We start from the raw sequence: 10,164 nt of genomic DNA on the forward strand, positions 1-10,164 counted from the left end.
TGATCTGATTGACTGGTTGTTTCTTGACCCACCCCTCTTACATAACACAACCCAACTCACTACCTGCAACATTTGTCTAGTTATTATCCTCTGAAGTGAACCATAACTCAACCCTCCCTAACCAACCCTAACCTTTAACCTCAAGTGGGACATCAATACCACATCATTATGACATATACCTCAAATAGAATAATACATTTAACCAGACAAATACAGATGCAAAGTTACAACACACTATTGATCAGGGTAGTGGAGACGTTCTTGAAGCTGTATTACTTTTGAATTCCTATAAACTCTCCTGTAACTTCAGTGGGTGAATGATTGATGGGCTATATGTTTAAGATCTGGATTAATTTTGTAATATTGGATAAAAATGTAAATAAAAAAAAAAAACAGTATCTCTTTTTATTGTTATTATTTTTTTCTTATTTTAGTTATATCTCCTGTTTGTGCTTCTTTATCTCTCTTTCTTTCTCTCTCTAATTGTTATTTCTTTCTTTCATTCTCTACTACCCATAGCTATCTCCTTCTACACCCCCGACGTCTCTCTCTCTCTCTCTCTCTCTCACTCTCTCTCTCTCTCTCTCTTTCTCTCTCTCTCTCTCTCTCTTCTTCCCTCCCACCTGTCATTTCTCTCTCTCTCTAATCTCTCATCTTACCTTCCCTCTTCTTATCTGTCATCTCTCCAGGTAAATAAGTGGTGAGAGAGAGAGAGAGAGAGAGAGAGAGAGAGCACTTAGTTATTAATGACAAATAATATATCAGGTTTAGATGGATACTGTTGTTAATATGGTGGCAGTAACGACTAATTGCCACCATCATCAGTATAGTTGGCAGCTGTGAAGTAATCTGGTTATGTCATTGTGTCATAATCGCCTTTAAGTTCCTTCAATATTTGTTCGATTTTACTCGTAATATTTTTTTCTAGTACTTGGGTTGTAATGGAAGCGGAATATATAGTCTTCAAAGTCAATTTTCACCATTACCAGATCAATATTAATGTCCGAAATATAAATAAGAGTTGATACATTGCTGTGGTGGGCCAGTATGGAGTAGTGAGTTTGAAAGAGTGATCACTACAAATAATATTATACTATATATTATACAAAGTGCTGAAAATAAGAATAAAAATGAACGTGTCAGCATAATAAATGAAGAGTAGTAAAATCAATCATAAAGGAGAGAAGACGAGGAGACATTAAAGATAGTAAATATTAAATTATATAAAGTGTTGAAAATAAAGATATAAATGAACGTGTCAGCAAAACGAATGGAAAATAGTGAAATGACCCCTAAAGGAAGGAAAGAGGAGAGAACATTAAAGATAAATGGATGGAGAGAGAACCTCGTCAAAGGTGGCAGAGATGAGTTTATAAAAAAAATATATATGTATATTATTAAGCTGTTATCTCCAATTGCAAGCTTAAAGTAGGGACTCACGATACAAGCGGAAACCAATTAGAGGCCACAAACAGGGCGACCTTCAGAGGAGTATCTAGGAGGAAACAGGACGTAAAGGCGAGAAAATATAGAATTACTGTAAGGTCGAGGTGTGGAAGTGACAAATGTGTTGGTCAAAGAGATGAGGGTGACATATACATTCAGGGAGAGAGTAGTGAGCAGTGGTTAAAACATAAATAAATAAATAATTCAAAGGCGAAGGGTATAGAAAGGAGGCTAATAATGGGGTGTAAGAACTTAGAAATGAGGTAAATGATTATGTGCTTAAAGAAATAACGAGTGAATTAGCAAAGAGGATGACATCGAGTGTTGTTGACGAGTGATTCTGGCTTGTGTGATGCTGATGTAACAGGATTCAGAACATACTTGGAGAAGTGAGCATCAGAGCATATCACATCATGTACTGTGGTAATAAAGAATGAATGACTAAGAATTAAAGGAAATATGTAAGTGTATTTCTCCTTATCAGTCATTCTCCTTATCAACCCACTGCTTTCAAACATCATAAAGTAAACCTAATCATTTTCATAGATTTTTCCTAATCATGAGCCGTTTCCTTCACGTGTCTCGTCCACAAGAGTTCAACATTTCCCAGTTCTCTCACTAACAACCCCCACGTACTTCGTCTTCCAAGTGATTTACGCCTTTCCCCCTCAACCCTCCCCCACGAATACCATTTTTTACTCTTCTGCTGTACATCGCATTCCACCTCCCCCACTCTGTCTCCGGGAACCACGGGAAGGAAGGGGCTGTACTCAATGGTGGATCCGACTCCTAATTTGTTATCCATTTTGTTTGTCCGGATGATAAACAGACACAAACACTACGCATTATATCCAAACAGTGATGCCTCCATATAAAGGACTTTCATCTCCATATAGTCCGTTAAACAGAGGTTTCGCTGTAATTACACAATACTGAAAAAAATAACTGGGTGAACTTTTTTCAGGCAATTAGTTAAAGTGAGTGACAGTGAACACAACCTGACACAAGACAAGAATATTCTCAAGTATTGGCACACGTGGATGTTTGTATTGGTTAATAGCATTAATGCACTCGACTTGCGGCTGTAAGTGAATGGAGTGTTCTGAATGGATTAGTAAATTCCATTCTGACTTGAACCAGAGTTAGGCAACGATACCTTTAAGTGATTGCAGGTCGTGAAGAGGAGTGTTATTTTTTTCCCAGTGTTATAGTAACTAGACCTGTAACCCTTCATGTAATAATCAATGTCGTCTTACTGCAGTTCCTTATAGCCTAAATTGCTCCAAAGAAAACAGCAGGTTCAGTCAGCGCATAAATCAGTGATGTAGGTTTGGACCAATTATTCAGGTCTCGATCTTAGGTGTTTATCTTTCTCGGATATCCTTGGTCTCGGATTTTTGCTCGAGACTTTTCGATACTACACTTATTAATATTTAGGTTTGTTGGAAGGGAGTTGTCAGCTGTTTAATGTTGTGTTAAGATATAGGCTCACCTCTAGACCCTTATAATTGACTACCCGGATCTGTGAAAACTTGACCGTGATATAATTAATAGTAGATGAAGTCTACAATATAAACCCAAGACCCATTGCCACAGTAGTGAAATAATTTATAATTGATAGACCAATACGTAAGATAAAATATTTAGAGTTTTATAATTACTGAAACAAAGTAAAAGAAGGCAATTGGTATGTTAAAAAAAAATCACCTTCTCTTTTCCATCCAATAGAAAATATTATTATTATTTTCATATATAAATTGTATATGAGTTGTTGAATATTAAATGACATCAGGTGAAAACAGTTAAATGATTTTATATTTGGTTTGATGAGGCAGTAAACACCAGAATAAAAAACAACATTATATATATACATTCCCGAATATACGTGTGATAATAAATTTGTACATTATTTAAGGATTTCCAATTATTGCTTCAATTACAATTATAAATATATATACTGTGGCGGGAGATGTATTTGGGGATTTCGTGCGAACATTTCAACAACTTATGTGGCTCGGATTATTGCTGCGTTATTAGTTTAATCTTTTGAGAGTTCACTAGAAAAACTTAAACTCCAACTCAAGTATAATTACCAAAGTGTATTACTGGCTGAACCCGCGGCTTAAAACTTTATGTAAGCTCCATAAATCCAGGAAAATTTACAGATAGTTTTTGTAAAGTGCAGCGCATTTTAACAGTTATTTTTGTAATAATATCAAAACGAACAATATATTCTGTTTTACTCTGTTCTACTAAAGTTTGCCTTCACGTACTGTTTTCTATTATGTATGTAAGAAATATGTAGATGATGTACATATAAGTGGTCAACTACTTCGTATATATATAGTATCTTGGCCTCAGGTAATACGTATATCAGGTGGGTGAAGTCATAGATTCCTCTACGTTTGTTACGTTAAATAGTGCATCCTGTATTTTTATTAAGCATACAGAATAAGAGCATTGTTATATCTTGTACTACAGACTTGAATACCACATATATAACTCTCTCTCTCTCTCTCTCTCTCTCTCTCCTTCTGTGCCCTCAAGCTGGTAGCTGGAGACATAATGATGACCAGAGTGAGCCGAGAGGGCCATTGTACAGAGTGCCTCTTGATAGTAATTTTCATTCTATTTTTGCTCATTATTTTTGGGCTTAAGTTTAACCCAACCAATGAGATGCATTCCTACATCTTCATTACCTACGATTCTTTGTACCTATAATGGATACTTAGAAAATTCTCACTTTTAACAAGTATTTTTCGAGTACTTTTACTTTAACTATTAAAAGAGCATTGCGTTATTTGGGAAGAATGAGCAACAATAAACGCGTTTGAGCTGAGCAGGACAACTTGCTAAGTCATACTCTCTCATGGTGGCAAAGAAAGCATGAACAAAAGTTGAACTCAACTTCTGTTAACTTCATCAAGCTACCATGATTGTACTGGGTCTGGAGCGGCACAAATACTGACTGTGTTATTACTCAAATACAACTTCCTTCCTACGATACATTTACCAAGTTCTATTACTCAACAGTTTACTTGCTTCTCCGAATTTTAAAACCATTCATGTACAAATTCCATTTCAATTTGAATCTTAGAAATGAAACCTATGTGTTTATCTATATATACGTTTAAACATATCTGTGGCTGTATATATTTTTCAGGAGGTTAAACTTTGTCAGCTTTATAGATTATGCAATAGACATTATCTTTATACATTAGAAAATTTATACTAATTTTACGTAGAATTGTTACGTCTTCCAGTCTGGCCCTCATCCATATCTTCACTACACTTTCTCCCTCCTCCTACAACATCTGCCCACTATTCAAGTCATACTCAATTTTTCCAAGTGTCTTAAACTTCAAACAGGTCAATACATCACCTACAGACTCCCCATCTTTTCCGATTTCACTGGAATAAGTTTTCTTTTTCAGGTGAAGTGTATCTTATGGTGTGTAGTGTAGTGTAGTGTAGTGTAGTGTAGTGTAGGGTAGGGTAGGGTAGGGTAGGGTAGGGTAGGGTAGGGTAGGGGTAGGGTAGTAGTAGGGTAGGGTAGTGTAGTGTAGGGTTGGGTTGGGTTGGGTTGGGTTGGGTTGGGTTGGGTTGGGTTGGGTAGGGTAGGGTAGGGTAAGATAGTGGTCCCCTTTAAATAACATCGGGATGGATAGATAATCACATATATTATTTTGTTTATGATTAAGAAAAGTAATATTTTCAGCGACTTCCCTAATTCACAACAATTCTTATATATATACAGCAAATAATGAATAGTACAGTAAATACTCAGTTTATTATGTAAAGATTCAGTATTTGGTATGTAATGTTCAGCTTCTTAGCCAAATACTCAAGTTTACAATAAGTTCTCTGGTCTATAGCAAATATCTTTCACTACACACGCAAAACTTCCCCAATATATACAGCAACTCATAAGGGGATGTATTAAATAAACCACTGGAACTAGTGTTGTATAAGTTGTAGCCCCCGTAGATGTATTTGTCTCTATAAACCCCCATTTAACATTATATAGAGAGAGAGGTCCGTGATATGGAGGTTTCACTGTATTAATATTTATTCTTGTTAGATAATCAACTCCAAAAATAATAAATCATCATTTTATATAATTATTTTCAGTACTCTTCAAATATTTAATAACCATTTCTCTAAGGTTTAAACTGCGAGAGGATTTATTTCACGTGTAAATATTTAATCCAGTTTTTTATACCTGGAGGAGATTAGGATTATGTTTTATTGGTTTATTTTTTCATTGTTGGAGAATCGTGCCGCCAAATGTTTCTTCATATTTAAGATTATTATTATTTTTTCTTAATATCGTTGACACTTGTAACAGATTCCCTCATTGTCTTCTCTTTTGTAGGGAAAATAATCAGGTGTTTTGAATGTTTCTTCATAAGGTCTCTCTTAACGTGGGGATAAATTTTCCTATTCTTCTCTACACATTTCTTATTTTCTTTTCGTCTTCCAATTGTTTCAAGAACGAGAATAAACAGAATAATCAAGACGTCTAACTAGAACACTGAGGAGAGTGAGTGTGATTTCCTTGCGTTTTGTATTTGAAGTTTTGTTTTTATAGAAACTCACATTTAGCTATACTCTGGATCGCACACTAAAAGTAAAACCAGATGAATTGGGTAACAAAAATAAAATAATTATCGCAAAAGGTAGATCTCAAAATCACCCAAGAATAATATAAAAAATAGCGCAAGGAATCAATGGAATATATATTAATTCATAACATATTCAAGATTCCGGTAACCCAGACTGACAAGGCGACTGTGGAAGATGAAGGCGGAGTGGAGACGGTGAAGAAGTTGGCCAAGACAAACAGCAGGGAAATGAGACCTGAAAAGAGCGGTGAGAGATAGCAGATGAAGGATGGCAGGAACAGAGTGGCTCAGATGGAAGAGGAGCGGACAGAGAGAAGTGTGTGTGTGTGTGTGTGTGTGTGTGTGTGTGTGTGTGTGTGTGTGTGTGTGTGTGTGTGTGTGTGTGTGTGATATTTAAATTATTGCTCAATGTCACAGAAAGGATATTTGGAAGAATTTAAAGCCAGAATAATATTGTTTAGTCTGAACTAGCATTTCTAGGGCGCTAATTCCATACATGGAATCAGTTTTGTGGTTAATCGCATTTGAGCCCGTTGGCAGTAGTTTCCCTCGCTTCTACTACAAATATTGGCTACATAGTTTCTGCATGATTCCAACCACGAGTTCATCCAAACAAAGTTATAATTAAATGTTTTATTATTGCATATCAAGGCGTCGCTGTGTTTCAATTTCCAGAGTTAATGGATGAATGATTTTCATGCCTTTAAATATTTATAGACTATTCAGAGAATATGTCGCCCGGTAACGCTTGTGCACAGCCTTACAACATCGTGCATTTTTGAAATCGAGTTTCTTGTTTTTATTTTTGTAATAAATCGCAAACCTTCTGCATTGATTTTAAAGAAAGTTAGTTACTCTTACGGCTAGAATGTTGGTTTAGGTTTGGTTAAGTTTAGTGCGGTTTTGTTATATTGGTTTATGTTATATACTGTATTAAGTCTGTTAGTAGTTTGCATAACCTAACCTAACCTAACCTAACCTAACCTAACCCACCTAACCACGCTGGTACACACACACTACCACACAGTACTAATATTACTGTAGAGTAATGACAGAATAACAAGTACATAAATACTGTTGTTTGATATAGAATACATGATACACATACTGTAATGTATATAGATAATAGTATTAATATTTTTATATATATTTTATTTAATATACAGAAAGAAACTAAAGTTATTTTATTATAATAGTATTACCACACATGAAAAGTTTTTAACATTTATATACTTAAATACTTGGACAAGAAAAATATATAAACTTTTATCACTGATACTATGAGAGATAGTAAGCAGTAACGTTTAAAATGTGAATATATATAAAGGGAAAAAAATTCAATGCTGTCAAAGAAATCTCTGAATAATTACGATAAAGAAAATATTCAGACTGACACCATAAAGGGATGGGATATGTTCAAAGAGCATTCATAGTGAGGAAAAAAATAATATGAAGAAGACTCAAAGAACACACACACACACACACACACACACACACACACACACACACACACACATACTTATAGCAGTAAAAGGTAAAATACGTTATATATAAAATCTTACTGTATTTCCAGCATCTACCATTTTGAAAGAGGATGCATTGGTGAGGAGCAGCAGTACTTGTCAATACCAGGTACTGAAAGGGCCTCAAGAATACCAAATCTCTCTTGAAATAATAAATACATATATATATATATATACACACAACACAACACATAATATATATATATATATATATATATATATATATATATATATATGAGGCAAGTGCATATAAAGCATAAGAGCAAAAGAGTGTGAGAATCCCTGAGAAAAATAGAATGACAAAATAACGACTACCATGAAAAAAAGCCAACAATTATATTTGACTTAATGATAACAAATTATCACAATAAACCAAATTACCATACATACATTTCGATAAAACACACAAAAATTTACCAAGTGACAGAATAGTCTTTTAAGGTACATAAAATGAACTTTTACTAGACGCATAAGGGAGGTGTTAATGACCCAATATTCTGCCAGTACTTGAGACTTCAGAGACACAAGCCTGTGAGACGGAGAAGGGAGAGAGGGGAGGAGGAAGGACGGGGTGGGAGGGGGAAGGGAGGGGAAGGAGGAGGGGGGGGAGGAGGAGGGAGAGGAGGGGAGGGAGGAAGAGGGAGGGGGAGGGGTGGGAATGGAGAGACTATGTGGTAAGAGAGGTGAGAGTAGTAGTAGGAGAGGAAGTGTGTGTGAGAGGTAGAAGGAGAGGCGTGTGGAGAGTGTAGTGGCATGAGATAAGTGTGTGAGAGTGAAATGAGATAAGTGTGAGAGATGGCATGGGAGAAGTGTGAGAGTGTAGGTATGAGAGGTAAGTGTGTGTGAGAGTGCAGAGGCAAGTGTGTGGAGAGTGTAGATGAGATAGTGAAGGTATGTGAGAGTGTAGTAGTAATGAGAGGTAAGTGTGAGAGTGTAGAAGGAGAGGTGTGTGGAGAGTGCAGTAAGGAGAGGTGTGTGAGAGTGTATGAGAGGTAAGTGTGTGAGAGTAGGTAAGGAGAGGTAAGTGTGTGAGAGGCAGTGGTATGAGAGGAGTGTGTGAGAGGTAGTGTAAGGAGAGGTAAGTGTGAGAGGTAGTGTAAGAGGCAAGGTGTGTGAGAGGTAGTGGCAGAGGTAAGTGTGTGAGAGTGTAGCGTATGAGAGGTAAGTGTGTGAGAGGTATGAGAGGTAAGTGTGGAGCAGTGCATGAGAGGTAGTGAGAGAGTGTAAGAGGTAAGGAGAGTAGCTAAGGTGAGAGAGCAGTAGTAGGAGAGGTGTGTGAGTGTAGTGGTATGGAGAGGTGTGTGTGAGAGAGTAAGAGGTAAGAGAGAGAGGTAGTGGTATGAGAGGCGTGAGAGAGTGAGTAGTAAGGAGAGGCAAGTGTGTGAGAGGAAGTGGAATGAGAGGTAAGTGTGTGGAGAGGTGTGTATGAGAGGTAAGTGTGAGATGTAGGATGAGAGGTAAGTGTGAGAGAGTGTAGATAGAGAGGTGAGAGAGTAGCAGAGGTAAGTGTGAGAGTGAGCATGAGAGGTAAGTGTGAGAGAGTGTAGTAGTATGAGAGGTAAGTGTGAGAGTGTAGTGGTATGAGAGGTGTGAGAGTGTAGTGGTATGAGAGGTAGAGAGAGTGTAGGTGTGGGAGATGTAGAGCATGAGAGGCAAGTGTGAGATGTAGTGGAGAGAGGTAAGGTGAGAGTGTAGTAGTATGAGAGGTGAGAGTGCGATGAGAGCAGAGATGAAGAGAGAAGTGTGTGAGAGAGTGTGAGATGCAGTGGCATGAGAGGCAAGTGTGGAGAGAGTAGGCATGGAGGTGGCAGAGAGTGTAGCGGTATGAGAGGTGTGAGAGTGTAGTAGGATATGAGGGAGAGGTAGTGATGAGAGGTGAGAGTGTTAAGGAGAGGTAAGGTGAGAGAGTGTAGAAGGATCAGAGGTAAGTGTGTGAGAGTGTAGTGAGTATGAGGAAGTGTGTGTGAAGGTAGTGCATGAGAGGGTGTGAGAGAGTGTAGCAGCATAAGAAAGTGTGCGTGAGAAGTGGCAAGAGGTATGTGTGAGAGAGTGTAGTAGTATGAGAGGTAAGTGTGAGAGTGCAGGTGAGAGAGTGTGAGTGAGAGTGGCATGAGAGGTAAGTGTGGAGGTAGTGGTACAGAGAGGCAAGTGTGAGAGGTAGTAGTAAGGAGAGGTAAGGAGTGTAGTGGTATGAGAGGTGAGGTGTGAGAGGTAGTGGCATGAGAGGCAAGTGTGAGAGAGGTAGCTAGGCAAGAGGCAAGTGTGAGAGTGCAGTGGAATGAGAGCGAGGTGTGTGAGCGTAGCGGCATGAGAGGGCAGAGAGAGGCAGTATAAGAGGCAAGTGTGTGAGAGTGCAGTGGCATGAGAGGTAAGTGTGATGAGAGTGTAGATATGAGAGGCAAGTGTGGGAGAGTGTAGTAGTATGAGAGGTAAGTGTGTGAGAGTGTAGTGGAAGAGAGGTAAGTGTGAGAGTGGTATGAGAGGTAAGTGTGTGGGAGAGAGTGTAGTAGTATAAGGAGAGGTGTGGGAGAGTGTAGTAGTATGAGAGGTAAGTGTGAGAGTGTAGGAAG

Source organism: Homarus americanus, unplaced genomic scaffold (genome assembly GCF_018991925.1).
Source record: "Homarus americanus isolate GMGI-L3 unplaced genomic scaffold, GMGI_Hamer_2.0 scaffold11022, whole genome shotgun sequence".
Lineage (NCBI taxonomy): Eukaryota > Metazoa > Arthropoda > Malacostraca > Decapoda > Nephropidae > Homarus > Homarus americanus.